The sequence below is a fragment of the Natator depressus genome, chromosome 16, assembly GCF_965152275.1.
Source record: "Natator depressus isolate rNatDep1 chromosome 16, rNatDep2.hap1, whole genome shotgun sequence".
Taxonomy (NCBI): Eukaryota; Metazoa; Chordata; order Testudines; family Cheloniidae; genus Natator; species Natator depressus.
Genome location: NC_134249.1, coordinates 11570460 through 11586267, shown reverse-complemented (window position 1 = coordinate 11586267; position 15808 = coordinate 11570460).

The window sequence follows — 15808 nt, the reverse complement described above, 5'->3', positions numbered from 1 at the left end:
GTCTGGGTGGCTATAGCGCCATTAACATAAGAACATATAAGAACATAAGAATGGCCATCAAGCCCAGTATCCTGTCCTCTGAAGGTTATCATCAAGTGATCCATGCCCTGTCACCCAATCCCAGCTTCTGGCAAACAGAGGCTAGAGACACCATCTCTGCCCATCCTGGCTAATAGCCATTGATGGACCTATCCTCCATAAGTCTACCTAGCTCCCTTTTGAATCCTGTTATAGTATGAACCTTCACAACACCCTCTGGCAAGGAGTGCCAGAGGTTGACAGTGTGTTGCATGAAAAAATACTTTCTTGTGTTTATTTTAAACCTGCTACCTATTAATTTTAACAAGTATTGGACATTTTTTGCACTCAGAGCTTTTAAACAGGCTTTTCCAGTTGCTCAGACTATGGGCATTTACTCACACCATCCTTCTGATAAAGCTATTAGCCTATGGACGGGCTCCTTTCCTGTGCAGCAAAGTGCTCCGTGGTTTGTCCTAGGTGTTATTCCAGACTCTCACAGCTAGGTGAATCTTAAGACACTTCCTTTCAAATCCAGCCCTGGCTCACTTTGTGCAACCATGGAGGTTGCCCTGTTGTGAGAGAGGAAGATCTAGTCCCCTGAGCAAAGGAAGCAGCATTTGTTATGTAGTCTGGTTCACCTCCCTTTAAAGGCAATAGGACCCTTTCCACTGACTTAACTAGGCATTGAATCATCCCCATAAGATGCACAATATCTTTGATGGCTGCCACTTTCTGCTAGGGAATTCCTGTGGGAGCTGCTAAGAACCAAGGGGGGAGCAATCCAGGGATGGACTGAACGGATCTCACCTAAGATGTACATTTTCTGGTTAAGCTGCTGCTCAGCCTACCAAGAAAGTGCGGGACGAGAGAGAGAAGCAAAGTCAGAGATGGAATATGACAGCGCTATGCAAACTGGTGGAGCTTATCTGTTCAGGTACATTGAGAAACCTGTCAGTCACACAATGGTTTACAAGGCAGAGTTTAACTTAATTTCAGCTAATATGCAGGAATTTTTCTAATAGCAAGCTGTCAAGGGAGCATGGGAACAGACAGGGCAATAGACAAGAGGGAGAGTGAGGAGGAGAGAGAGCATGAGAACAAATGTGCTTAGTCACTGGTGAAACTGGTACTCACTATCCCTCGCCCCTTCCCCAGCTGCGTGTGTACACACACACACACACACACACACACACACACACACACACACACACACTGCCTTCTTTCTGCCCCTGGTGTGTTTCCTGATCCAGTTAGGTTTCTCCTGAGTTACCCACATATCCAGCTAAGAACTGAACCTTTGCAATAGCTCACATGGGACTTCCCTCCAATTGTTGGAGTCCTGAGGTTCAGGCCCTGCTGCCTTTTGCTGTATAAAGGCATGACTCCTTGCCAAGATGGTTTCCCTTTGTGCGTGATGAAGTTTGGGGATCTCACCTAGGGATCCCCATCACTCTCAGCCATCCCACTCTGAGGGCAGTGAAACAAAGGCCACACAGAGGTAAAACCTACATGAGCAACCGGTCCCATCTCCGCAGTCCCAGTTGGAGGGTCCAAGCTCAGTTCTCTTTCCATTCCACCTCAGCCTTCTCAGTGATGCACCCTGTCTCCATGGTGCCTTGACCATCCTAGTGGAGCACTGCATTCCCAAGGCGGCTCTCTACCACCGTGCCACCTGTATCTCGATACCTGCCTGGATTGCACTCTGATCTTGAGATGAAGCTAACGCACCAATGCTATTGCATCAGCCCTATTTCTCCTCCACCTCGGGCTGCAAGTCTCACTGGAGATTTGCCATTTCCTGTGGGGTTCCATCCATTCTGCTTCTCTGTTGATCTCTTCTAGCTCCACCTACACGGATTCATAGGGGATGATTTATCTAATGCTTTAAGCCATTAGAAAAACCCCTCCGCTCCTGGATGTATCTGGAGTAAATCCCAGCTCCAAAACAGACTGTAACTGCTTCCACCGTTAGCTACTTCCTTCCTATCCGCTTCGCTCCTCTTCTCCATTTCCCCATCCCCCCCGCCTTGCCTCCTCCCCTCGGGATATTGAGGCTGGCTGGAGTTTCCCATTAAACCAGGCACTCTTGTAGAAAGGGGGACTGACATGATTAATGCTGTTCAGTGGGGAAGGCAGCGAGTGCACATCCTCATCATCCGGTCATTAGCATTTCCCCAAAAGAAGCAGCCCCAGGTTGCACTTGGCACAAACTGTTTTAGATTCAAGGAGGAGGAGGGAAAGGAGAGGAGCCACTGGGTCGAAGTGTTTTTCTTTTTTTTTGAATTTAATGCTAAAGCCAACTTGTGCTTCATTGGGCCCCGGAATAAAATCTGAAATGACCTTTCAAAGCACATCCCATCGGCCATGTGGAATTCACAATTCCAATTCCACGTTCCCCTGGGAGGGCAGATTTATTTCCCATCCTTTGATATTGAACAGCTGCAGGTCCCTTTCCCTCTTCCCCTACAACTTCGCTCACTTGCTTTTCAATGTTTCCAATGGATCCCCTGCAGTAGTGACTTTCACCAGCAGTTCATTCACTATCCGCACTTGCAAGGAAACCAGCCATGCCGGAGAGGCTGCTTTACCTGAAGGCAGGTGACCGCACTGCTTGGGCGAGGAGGGAAAGGAGAGTGCTCCAGCAGGAGGGAGAGAAGTATCTGCAGGCACAGATCCGCCCACAGTTACAATATTGCTAACCCCAAGTGTTCAAAAATCATGAGACTGACATACAAATTGTAAGCTTCTTTCTTTTTTTAAAGTAATACATGGAGTGGGGTATGTCTTTTGGTTCCTCAACCTTCATGGTGCACTTGGGTCACATTTTCAAGCTTTTTCTCCAGAACCATCGGGGAGAGACACTTTTGTTTAAAGTGAGAGCTGAGAGTCTTAATCACAGAAGCTGGGGCTTTAAGGAAAAAATCATAATCTCATGAGACTAGTGATCAGATCACTAGAGCTGGAAGCACCAACTGCCGTTACACAATTTGTGCATGGAGTCATACGCTCACGGGCCTGGCCAGGGGAGAGGTACATGGGGAGCTTGCACATGAGAGTCCAATTACCCCCCAACCCCAGCGGGTGCTGCGGGGTGTGTCTTTCTGGTGGACAGGCTCTCAACCCTCTGGACGAACCCTCTTGGAGGTTTTTGTCCCCTCTTGGGGTGTGAGGTGAAACAATGAAACAGCCCACAGCAAATGTGGGTAAGCAAAGGAAGGAAAACAAAATGTGTAGGCAGCTCCCTTCAGGCTATTGGCCTTGCTTGCTCCAGAGGGTATCACTGCACACCTCAGAGTTCACAGGGGGGTCCCGTGCACGTCTCACTCTTTCCCCCTTTCAGCTCAGGGGATCCACGCTCCCTTCCCGTGAGGGAGGGGGCTCTGCCGACTGCCATCCCTCTCTTCAGAGCTGGAGAAGCTCAAGAGTTTATCCCTTACCAGGGTTGCCCCCTTCTCAGGGGAGTTCCCTCCTCCAGTCCTGACCCAATCTGCAAGTGCAGAGGGATGGGGCCAGCTCCAACCCAAAGCAGCTCCTTAACCCCTTCCATCCTGGTGCGGGGATTATATACCAACTGTGTATGGAACTGAGATGCACCATTGCATGTACACTGTGCGCACCCAAATTTACTCTGAAATTTCATTGCTCATAGATTCCTGGTTGGATTTTCGAAATGGAAAACGTTTACGCTGATTTGCTGTAGTATGAGAGAAGAATCAAGCCCACATTCCCCCTGAGCTAGAACATGGCAATTTGAAATCCATATTCAGTATGGGCCACTGAGGACGGGGAGGAGGGGTTGTCCAGACGTTAAACTTTAACCTTTTCATCAGGAGCCCTCTGTCTTTTTTACAGGATTTCAACCATTCAAATATCTTTATGTGCTACAAATGTGAAATTGCACACACTCATTTGCAGAAGGTGCCCTATAGGCTTCCAGCACTTTAAGGTAAAGCCCTCAGTGGGTCTAATTTCATCCAGCGGAGGGCAGTGACGCCTGCGTACACCAATGACTGCATTACAAGCGTGCAAAATCTCTCTTGCAAAGGCTACTTATTGCCAGAGAGGTTCAGTCTCGTTCCCAGTTAATATTGAGTAAGAGCAACATCTAGGGGTCAGCTGTATAAGGAGCAGGTGTGTCTCCTTAGAATATCGGGGTTGGAAGGGACCTCAGGAGGTCATCTAGTCCAACCCCCTGCTCAAAGCAGGACCAATCCCCAATTTTTGCCCTAAATGGCCCCCTCAAGGATTGAACTCACAACCCTGGGTTAAGCAGGCCAATGCTCAAACCACTGAGCTATCCCTCCCCTTATCTCAGGGGATGTTTTGTTTCCTATTTGAAAAGTAGTTCAGGGACAGGACAGGTTAATCCACAGTCCAGTTCTCTGTTGCCCTGCACCCTATCAATCAGTTTCCCGTCTTGCATAATGGGTATAAAACAGTATCATTGTGAGTTGATAGACTTTTAGGCCCAATTTGCACTGGTGTGATTTACTATGCAGGGTTCTGGGCAACTTGGATCCTTATGAGCTTAAGTACACCTTGTGGGTGTATGTATATAGATGGAGACAGAGGTAGAGATAATCCACAATATCACTGGGAACCATACAGTAGCCAGGGAAGGGAAGGGCGGGGGAAGAGATGGCATTTAGCTATATGCCTTCTTCCCCTTCCGTACCTGGCCACTCACACAGCTCTCTACTCCCTGTCACCCACAGGATATATTATATCCATACTAATTTTGCAGCCAATAAATTACAGACATACCCCACGTACCTTCATCTCATTAGAGAAGGTTAATTTAAACAGACAATCAACAAAATACAGAAAATTAGTTTGGAGAGAGGATTTTGCTGTGTCTCTGGCACACAATGCATTCACAACCCCAACATCTGCCACCACTAGAGAGAAAATGCTTGGGGAAAAATAAATAAATAAATAAAAATCCACCTCATTGCTATTTCCTCTGATGAATGGTGAATTTCCAATTAGCATTTTAATTACTCAAGCCAGACTTTCATCTGCCTTGATGATCGCAACAACTCCACAAGCAACAAGTCAGAATGGGATGAGGATGAGGGTGCCAAGCAGAGTAACATATCTGCTTGGTTTAGTGTCTGAGCCTTTGCCTCACACCAAACAAATCCTACAGCAATAGCTATCTCCAGGGTGTTACACCCCTGAGCAAATCCTACAGCAAACATCCTCAGGGCCCTGGATACCATATGCAACAGTCCTTCACTCAGGCAAATCCTGGAGCAAACCCATCTCCAGGGCCCTACATATGTGAACTCGGATACAAATCAGGGCTCATATGTGAAACTTGAACAAATCCCACAGCCAATCCATACATACAGACACATCGCCTGGTCCTTCACCTGAGCTAAACCTACAGCAATCTTGTGCCGGGGGACCTACAGACACACACCATGCCCCTCGCCCAAGGGGGCTTGTGACTGTAACTCAGCCACAACTTTAGAGGGGAGGGATAGCTCAGTGGTTTGAGCATTGGCCTGCTAAACCCAGGCTTGTGAGCTCAATCCTTGAGGGGGACATTTAGGGATCCAGGGCAAAAATAAGGGATGGTACTTGGTCCTGCTGTGAAGGCAGGGGGCTGGACTCGATGACCTTTCAAGGTCCCTTCTAGCTGTATGAGATAGGTGTATCTCCATATTATGTCAGTATATAGAAGGCATAATTTTAACAACATGCTCAGTATTATAAAACCCTATATACTTACTAGCAGACCAGACTATGGTTCCTACAGCAAATGAGAACCATAACTTCAAACGTCCTCCTAACTTTTCCACCCAACTCCAGCACTGCATTAACCTGAAGGGCTTTGGATGGGGCAGCCTTTTCATATCATAGAATATCAGGGTTGGAAGGGACCTCAGGAGGTCATCTTGTCCAACCCCCTGCTCAAAGCAGGACCAATCTCCAATTTTTGCCCCAGATCCCTAAACGGCCCCCTCAAGGATTGAACTCACAGCCCTGGGTTTAGCAGGCCAATGCTCAAACCACTGGAGCTCTCTCTCCCTCCCTTCATAGGAGCTTGGATTTAAATGCCAGTGCATGCAGCGCATAAAGCCCTCAGTGGGCTTGCACCTGGGAACTGAGCATGGAATTGCAACTCAGGAGTTGGGTCAGATGCACAGAGGATAAATGGATAAAGAGAGTGAGTCAGCTGAAGAATTAGAATATAGCCACTCCCCAGGGGCATGGGTACCAATGGGGTAGTATTTTAAAGGGCGGCTGTTTAAAAGGCTCTATTTGAGCTTGTAAAAACAAAATAGTGCCCACACGTGTTCATCAACAATTGAACTGCGGGCACAAATTGCATGCACAGCTGAATTACGGGGCTCGTTCTGAACACTTGCACCTCTAACTATTCAATTAGGGGAATGAACCAGGTGAGCAGAACAGCAAAATACTCAGATTTGCACCATGCTTTATTGTGAGGGTGGACAAATGCCTCAGCTCTGGGGAAATGTGTGTCAAGATACCCAGATACATCTCCCAGTGATAACAGCAGTTGATTCACTAGGGGGTGGCTCCATAGCACAGGAAATAGAAAACCTCCCATTGGTCTTTGGATCTGATCCTAGAAGAGTAACAACTGCATTCAGCTTATGACCTTCCTGAGGATAACCTTTGACATGGTAGGGAATGGAGCTGAAAAGGTTTGAAGGTTCAGTTTGGATGCACATCTCATGATAAGAGGCCCAAGATACTGGCATTTCTTCTACTAATAGTAGAAACACTTCAAGAATAGTGTGCACTCCACATCCACAGACAGCTCAGAACTCAAAAGGGCAGAAATGCCTATGAAATATAAAGGTTAGCCAGACATCTCAGGCCCTTCAGAAAGGTTTAGGATTCAGGTTCAAGTCTAAAGATGGCAGAAGGCTTGTGGTTTCTGATTATTCCAAACCAAGCCACCCATTCCTCACTGGGCATCGCTTAGAATTGATCCAGAAGCTGCAGTACTTGTAGAGTCGTTTAGGACTAGTCAAAGGACAAAAATTATACCCCACCACCCCTCTTGAGGATCTATTCTGGTTGCTAGTGAACCTGCGGATCCTTTCAAAGTCTTGATTAAGGTACATCAATAACCACCTCTATGTCTTGCCAAGCAAACTGAGACGTTCTGGGTGGTCTCTCTTCTCTCTCCTGATATACAAGCTGAGACCAGGGGCTTCTTAGATTAGAGACCTCATCTTTGGAAAGCCCCTCCCAGAGTATGTACATTGGAGTCCTTCTGCAGCTGTCTCCACAAAGCGGTGAAAGGCCTTTCTACTATGACTGACAGGACTGGGACCGTGTTTGCCTCTCTTTGGTCACCAGGTACTCCCCTGCATTTCTTTTCAGGGCCTTCTTTCATTGGCTTTTCATATCCTGGAGGGCTCCTGTTTATTTTACACTTTAATAAAAATCAGCCCCGCTGTTGGGAAATAGACATATTGGTTCAAATGTATCTAAAGTAGGGGCCCACTTGGGTGTACAACAATATCTGCAGAAAATGCATGCGCAATGCACTGGGTAGCAACACACACAATAAAACACAAACCACATTTGTTTGGAAAATGTGCCTGCACAAAACTCATTCACTCACAAACCTGCATGTGCATTTGCCCAAAATGTGAAACATATTCTATTTTTATAGTGCCCCCAAAATAGCACTTTGCAGCTCGATTGAGAAAGACGAGGAACCTGCCCCCAGAGAATTTATAATCTACACTTAAGGATGATGATGTCAGCCATAGTGGCAAACAGTAAGGGGAAGGCATTAGGAAGAACAGGAGTTACGGTTCTAGCCGTATATGGCAAATACAGTGCAAAGCAACCGTTTGCATATACAACTGGTAATTTAGTTTTCCCCATTATAATGATGCACACACAAATACCAGATTAATGTGTGCAATCATGCTGACTGGGCATACAAATGCCAACACAAGACTAAGCATGGACCTCAGGCCTCTGGATTTTAAAATGTGGCTCTTTAAATATTAAATAAATCTCTTGCTGAATGTAAAATCTAATCCCAGCTCCTTCCTGGATCCTGCTTTCTCGCTCTCTCTCCTTTGTATCATTAGGAATGAGATCATCTGAATCCATGCCCTCCTTCTTTTCCCTTTTTAAAGGCTAGGCACAGGGCATGGCTCAGTCACCTGGAGAACCTCCCTGTGTGACGGATGAAGCATCAACAGCAATAAAACGACAGTGCAACTGCATAAATCCCAGAGGGAGACAGACGCTGTTTGATGAGCTGAGACACCAAATAACAGAGACTTTCCAAACTTCCCACCTCTGTCCCCTGATCTCTTTCACTACACCCCCTTCACCCTCCTCTTCTTCCAAAGCCCACGCCACTCCCCCACCACTCTCTCTCCCGACAAGAAGCCAGCAATAACAGTTTCATAGGGTTTAATTGAAGCAGACAAGCGGAGCACTTCACTTCTGATCTCCTAAAGAGGCCGGAGCATGGAGGAGTTTATTACATCATAAATTAGAGCATGAAAAGCTAATACATTTTATACATTTGTCAGAGGGGGAAAAAGTCCTTTGCTGCTAGGCTGCTCATAGCAAATCTGTCACGCTGGAGAGAGAGCTCTGAAATAGAAGTATTTACAGTCAGACACAGCCCTGGGATAGAATAGCAAAGCTAGCTGCTGCCCATTACATCATCTGCCGAGATAGAGTTCTCAAGCAATACAGCACGGCGGCCCTTCAAAAAGCCATCTCCATTACATAGGTCTGGAATAATGAAAAGTACAGGGCTTTGGCAGAGCTGCCATTTACAGAATAGCCTCGGAGATGAAAAGACAGGCTAATGCACCCATCCGTCCCAAGCAGCCAATGCCTCTTGCAGTACTGTCTGAGGCTCAGCCCTGAGACACAGGGCAGAATAATGCATGCAGCCCAGCAGGCAGGGCCACGTACGAAGCCATGTGAGACACAGAGAATAATGTGCCCTCGCAGAATGGGTGTTCACTGCCACTCATGGAGGAATTCAGGGACTCGTAGGAATACGCTCTCAGCGTTTGCCCTGTAACTGGGAGTATGCATTTTCCTGATTCTTTGCTAGAGAGGGGAGGGCAGGGAAATGAGGGAGGGGGAAGACAGAGAGGCCAGATCCCCAGCTAGTGTAAATCAGTGTCGACTCACTGAAGTCTTGTGTTTTGTCCAAAAGGCATCCAGTGATCTAATGTCCGCTCCTTGGTTTTGGCTTTCAAGAGGCCCGGGGATCAGTGCATTTTAGCAGAGACATCCCCACCATTCCGCTCCAATCTGCACTTCCTTCTCATCGTCCCCGCCCCCCAACCCCTGGGGACAGACTATGTTGCCCGATACCTCCTACTGAAGTGACGATGGGTCACATATTGTACCTGGTGCAGTTCACAATGCAGGTCAGGAAGGCATTTTCAGGACATAATCTCCCCCGTAAGAGTCAGCAAGTCAAAGTTAATTAAGATAAAGGGCAGCAAAAAGCAACAATAATTAAAACTTAGTGTTGCCTTCCCAGACGAGCCAGGAGAAGAGAAGTAGGGCTGGGGGTGGGAAGGGTGCTGTGTTTAAATCTGTCATGCCCACAAAGCCACGTTTATCTAGGCAGCAGTACAGCTGTGATGGCTCTAGGTCTGCAGTTCAGATGGGGGCAGTGTAACAGGCCACGTGTGGTCACTTCTGAAAGGGCCCTGATGGGCTGTTCGGTGAAGGCCGGCTGCTGCTTTGGAGCCCCCTCCTGGAACACGTCTACAGTCCGCAGCGCTGAGATGTGTGTCTTCCTGGATACTCCTGCCCTTAAGGAATAGGGCTATGCTGGAAGGGAAGGCTGGAGAGGAGGCCTTGCCAGTTGGGGCCAGTACCCTGGATAGCTCCAAACAATGAGGGGATCTAATGGGATGCTACTCCCCTCCCAGATTCATAAAGCCCTGGCAAAGGCAGAAGGAGGGCTTCTGGATTTCCTAAACAAGAATAGACACTGCCTTGGTGCTCAAGTCTGGCCTAGGCCTGGCTCTGGCCTAGAGCACATGCGAAAAGAATGGGGCTCAGGCAATGAGTGTTCCCTAGATAAAAAGGCCTCAAGCCCACAGCTGTTTGTCTTTACTTTAATGCCCAGCCGGGATACGTGGGGCTGGGCTAGGCTGGGATATGTTCTCTTGGCCAGAGAGCAGAGATCTGCCCCCCTCACAGACCTCCTGATCTTTGGCCTTCCTGCTGCAGCTGTCACACTGAGAGCGAAGCAAAGCTGCCTGTGGCCAGGCTCTGCCTGCAGCCCTGACGGAGACTATTTCATCCGACCGTTGTCAGGAATCCAAGACAGTGCAATGGGCGGGACTCACTTGTCACCAGTAAGGGGTGGCCTGGGCAGCTCTGAATCTGACACAGAGGGCAAGGCTGGGGAAGGGAGGGAACGACAGGGCAACACGAGTGCAGGCAGAGGGGTATGACTGCCACGTGCAGGGACATGCAGTCAGACGTCCCGCATCAGTCCCACGATTCCCATCCCTTTCCCCACTGCTTGCTTCAGCATTAGCAACTTGCACGACAGCCAGTCAACAGTCGGTGTGATGCAGTGGCCAGCCTTGTGCTGGGAAAACAACTGTCACTACCAATAGCCTCAATAAGCACATTCACCTAAGGCAGCCCATTGCCCTGGCTGGGATGGCAGAAACAATCCCCCAAACTCCCAGTCTTGCACACGCTTGTTTTCTTTTTCAAGAGCTGAGAAGTTTGGTTAAAATCCACCAGTCCCCAATATAACTGAATTTCTATCCCAGCCTCTCTCCTTCCTGCTCCTGTCCAGGACTGGAAGCAGCAGAGAGAGAACACTGGGACCACTGCTGTTCTCATGATATCTCCAGCTGCACCAACCGCTCTGATGCCATAAGTTTTATAGCTCCGTTTTGCAGATCCCAAATCTCCCTGTATGAGCACAGGTCATGATCTGGGTCAGAGAGGTGGAATGACTTGCCACGGGTCACCCAGGGAGCCTGTGACTGAGCCAGGAACTGAACTTGGATCTCCTGAGTCCCAGCCTAGTGCCTTATCCTTGAAAATGTCCTTCCTCTCCAATTTTCCCTATTTTTAAAGTGGAATTTCTCCCTTGCTACTCTTCCCCCCATTTCCCTTATCTGATCTCCATGGGAACCCAATACGGATTGCGTTCCGGCAGGGCATTCAAATGCATGGCATTGGAGTAAGTACAGAATACATTTTCCCAGACCCACTACAAACTTTCTGAGCTCTGCTTGTCGCTAGAGCTTTGATCTCCTCCTGACATTTGGTTTTGCTCTCAGGGTTTCCAGACTGACTTTATTCAGTCACTGATGGAAGCTGCCAAACAAAATACTCCAGATTAATTCCACTCTCTCTCTTTCTCTCTCTTTCTTTAGAAACTTTTAATTAGTCCCCGACTCAGTGGCATTATTAGTATTTGTTATTAAGTATTAAAATCGCTCACCCCCAGCTCCCTCTCCCTCTGCTTCTCATTTCCAGCATTTTGTTTTAATTGTTATATTTTTAAATCAGTGATCAGCCGAGCTTCTCTAATGATCTTGACTCATTTAAAGGGTTTATAACTCTAGCACAAAACTCCAATAAAAAAAGCAGCACACTTGCTGGGAATCCCCTAGGGGTGGTCAGCAGCCAGCAACACAATAAACTCATTTATTACTTGCCTATTCCCCCTCCCCCAAACCACCACCAACCACTGTATCAGAGATCAGACCTCTCTTCTCACACAACACAGGAACCGCCCCCCTTCCACACACACATACACACACTCCATTTCCCTGATGATCAAGATAAATGGGTGGGGGAAAAGTGATAGAGAGTCCCTGGAGAAGGTAAGTGGGCTGAAAGTGAAATAACCAAACCCAGTATCTCCATGCCCATCCTCCTCCTCCTCCAAACTCCAAGAGTTCCTCACCCTCCCAAGAGGAAAACTATAAAGCATGGTTGTAGGAGCAATTTTTAAAAAAGAGAAGATGATGGACATATTTGTCCATGAACAGATTTAGCAGCCCAGCTAGGATGCTGCAAGGCCATTGTCTATTTACATGTAACTCAAGATTTTGCGTGTAGCTTTCCTCCTTTGGACAAGGAGGTGTTCCACACACCAGTCAAAGGGGGAGTTCCACAAACAGTGAACATCTCAGTTCCAGTCTCCCCTTTAAGAAAAGAAAACTTCTCCTACACCATCCTCTTCCATCCACTCCCCTCTCTCAGCCCCCATCAAAGGAGAGCTCACATAACTGGCTCTGTAACTGCAAAGTATTTCTGAAACCAAGAGGAAGGAAAGGAGAGCAAACACTAAAGGGGAAATACATCAGGCCATGAACATTCCTAGCATAGGGAGCTGGCTGGCACAATGAGTGAATGGGTGAAGGTCTTAATGCCAATGTCTTGGTAGCAGGCAGCTGTATAAATCCTGTCCCATGACCTCTGTAACTTCAATCTCTGCCCTGAAGAAATACTTGGGTGATAGCAGCAGGATGAGTCAGAACTATCTTGGGCTCAATCTAGTGAAAGCAGAAGTGTTTCTGGTGGGGACAGGTTATTGTTTTGAGGATGTCTCTGTAACTCCATTTAGAAGAAGAAAGTAAGGTTAAGAACTTCACTGTCATTTCTTGGGCCTGAGCTTTCCATGCAATGTCCCATGCATCAGACATCTTATGGGTGGCTTATATACCTTCAACTGTCCTTGTTTTCTGTACGCTGCACAAATAACTGTCTAGGAAAATTGATGGCTGCAAAGATGGATGGCCATTTTGTATGTGGTTCAGTGCAGACTATTAGTGGGAATATAACATGCTGCTCTCTCTAGTTGTTTTGTTCTCAGTAAACTAACGATCATTGAGAGGGAAAGTTTCTGTTTGTTCCGTGTGTATAAAATACATAACAGAGCAAAGGTGTCTTTTTCCCATTTACAGCACTTGTGCTTTATCACATAGTGACTTCACTGCAGCAACGTGTACCTTTATGACTGCTACTCTGAAACCTGTCTTTACGACCATGTGGCTTGATTACTACAATTCCCTCTTAGCAGGATTTCCAGCAATGAAATGCCATTGGCTTCTGCTTGTTCACCATGCAGTGGGAAATTTGTTCCCTGGTTTGAACAAGTGTGATTATATTGCTGTGCCTCGCATCTCCCACACCAGTTATTTATAAACTGGTGGGTAGACATTTAAGTTATCAATGCCTCCTTAACCCAGGCTACGTTAAAAACCATCATCCATCAGCCTCATCCTGATGGGTGACTGTGCTCAGATATCACCCAGCTTTTGGGTAACCCACCAATCAGCTCTGAATGTGGCAGGCCTGGGGAGTCTAGGACTGGAATAACAGGGCGTGCTGGTGGTCAGCACTGCGGGACAGGAGGGATGCATTGGCAGAGCAGAACGGAAGAATCATGTGTAATGCTTGGGCCATATTATGTGTCTGCTCACAGCCAACACTGCCGATTTTTCAGCTTCATGAGAAAACAAAATTAACAAGGGTTCCTGTACACCTGCACAGACCTCCCCCCGGTTTGTGTATTCGGGCAATAGAGAATCAATCTCACAATTTTATAGGAAAAGGAGATTCCTTTTTATCATGTTTGCTGAGCTGCCCATGGAAGATCCTCCTCCACAACAGAACTGCAAACATGGGAGCAGCCCAAAGATTAAAATCTATTTTTGGTTAACCAGGCCAGGATCTTAACATCCTTTTTACCTTCCTCTCTCTTTAAACCCTCTCCAGCAATATAAGAGGCTCATCAAAGCTTCCAGCCTCTGGCCAAAAGACCACTGGTTAAGTTGCCCTACAGTTTCTACAGACATGATTCTTCAGTCATCCAGAACTGACACAGGCATCCTTGTCCTCAATATTTTCTGCATCTGACACTAGCCCAGAAAGGAGTCTAAGAATCTGAGTCTGGTTTCTCATGTGGTCATGCCAGATGGCTGGCCCAAAGCCCGTCATTTCTTTGAGCAAAGCTTACGGGAAGCAGACAGCGACCATAAGACATGCTAGAAATGCGAGTCTTGTATAATTCAGGTTGCCGAGTCCCATGTGGAAGATACTTTACCCTAGTCCTTATATCACATCATCAGGGATGGTTCCTCTATTGAGCATGTCATGAAACATTTAAAGACAGACAATGGCAATAATAATGTCATGCAGTTATACAGCACCTTCTCATCCCAAAGGATCCTGGTACTCCTTACACACTGAAACTGACTTACATATTGTATTCAGGGATCATTTCAGCCACCACTGAAATGCAGCCACTCTTTTTTAAAGACAAGTGCTCTACAGTAACTTTGCAAAACCGAGCATTTTATGATAATGTTGCTGCTGTGTCAAGAATCATTAATGTAGAATGCAGTGGCATTTGTCATAGGGTGAAACACGGAGATGTATAACAACCCACCTTCTACAAAAATTTAGGACGGACAGTGAAAAGGTCCGTATGTATCCAATTGAAAATGCAGGGGCAATTGCACAATGCAATTAACGAAACTGGAATTTGGTGAGAGACACTTAGGTTAACAACCCTCTTCTTGGAAAATGTGGCACTGTGTGCTGAGTGATCAGAAGAGGTCAGGGCCTTTGGTTTTCAATACATCCAAAAGACAGCACCGGTAGCAGCTGGAGAGCATCACGCTAGGGCATTGCATCAGTACAGACTCAGCACTTAGCAAATTTCTGCTAGCACAGAACTCTGAAGCACGTCTCCTCCGCCACACGGGCGACCACGAGCACGTCAACAGAACTGGGTTTACAATGGTGCCAATGGCACCATGCTCACACTCAGAATGGGCCCTGGTACCCGGACCGTGCCCCCCCCCCCCCCCGCTGCTCTGAGGCTCCGCCCCTGTTCGGCCTCTTCCTCACCCAAGGCCCCACTTGCCACTTGCTCCTCTCCGTCCCCTCCCTGCCCTGTGAGTGGTTGGCGAGGCGTCAGGGAGAAGAGAACGGGTTGGGGAGGGGTCTTGGGGCAGAGTGGGAGTGGGGTCTTGGGGGAAGAGGCTGAGTGGGGGAAGGGCCTCTGGGTGGAGCGAGGGTGGGGTCACACTCCAGGCACTGTGGCCCACAAAAAGATTAATCTGGCCTGGCACATCAACCCTGTCCTCCACTGTCTACACTGGCTTCCCTTGGAATATCAAGTCAAGTGCAAGGTCTTGGGCCCTATTTTCTAGGTGCTCAATCATGTAGGTCCAGGATAACTAAAAGAGCCTAAAACCTCAGATGAAGACCATGGTTGGCCTTACCTCTTCTCTGGCAAATGTAGCTCTCTACAATAAGCTCATCTTCAAAGGAGACAGAGCTTTCTGAGGGGCTGGTCTGAGGAATGAAATTCCACAATAGCTAAGGACCATCACAACCTCACTGCCTTTTGGTCTAATATAAACATGGTGCAGTATGTACATAAGAAGAAAAAAAAATGACAAACAAAACAAATCCCTCTGCTGCATGCACAATTCTGCCCGTGGGGAGAGGATGAGAGAGAAAGAACAAACCACGCATGACAGACATTAGTCATGTTGCTTGATGCACTATTGGAAGGTGCTCAGACACTGTGGAGCACAGCTTAAGCACCTACATAAAATAGTGGCCCCCAAATGAACACATCTTCCTGCAGCATCTGTTATTTGCATGGAAAGTCTCTCTTCCTCGTACTACCCAGGCCTGCCCCAGCTTAGCATCGGAAAGCAGATGAGATCACTGCCTGAGGTTGAAGATAATGTGTTTTTTCATACGCAGCCTTGTTTCATCAGAAAGCCCAGTCTTAGTC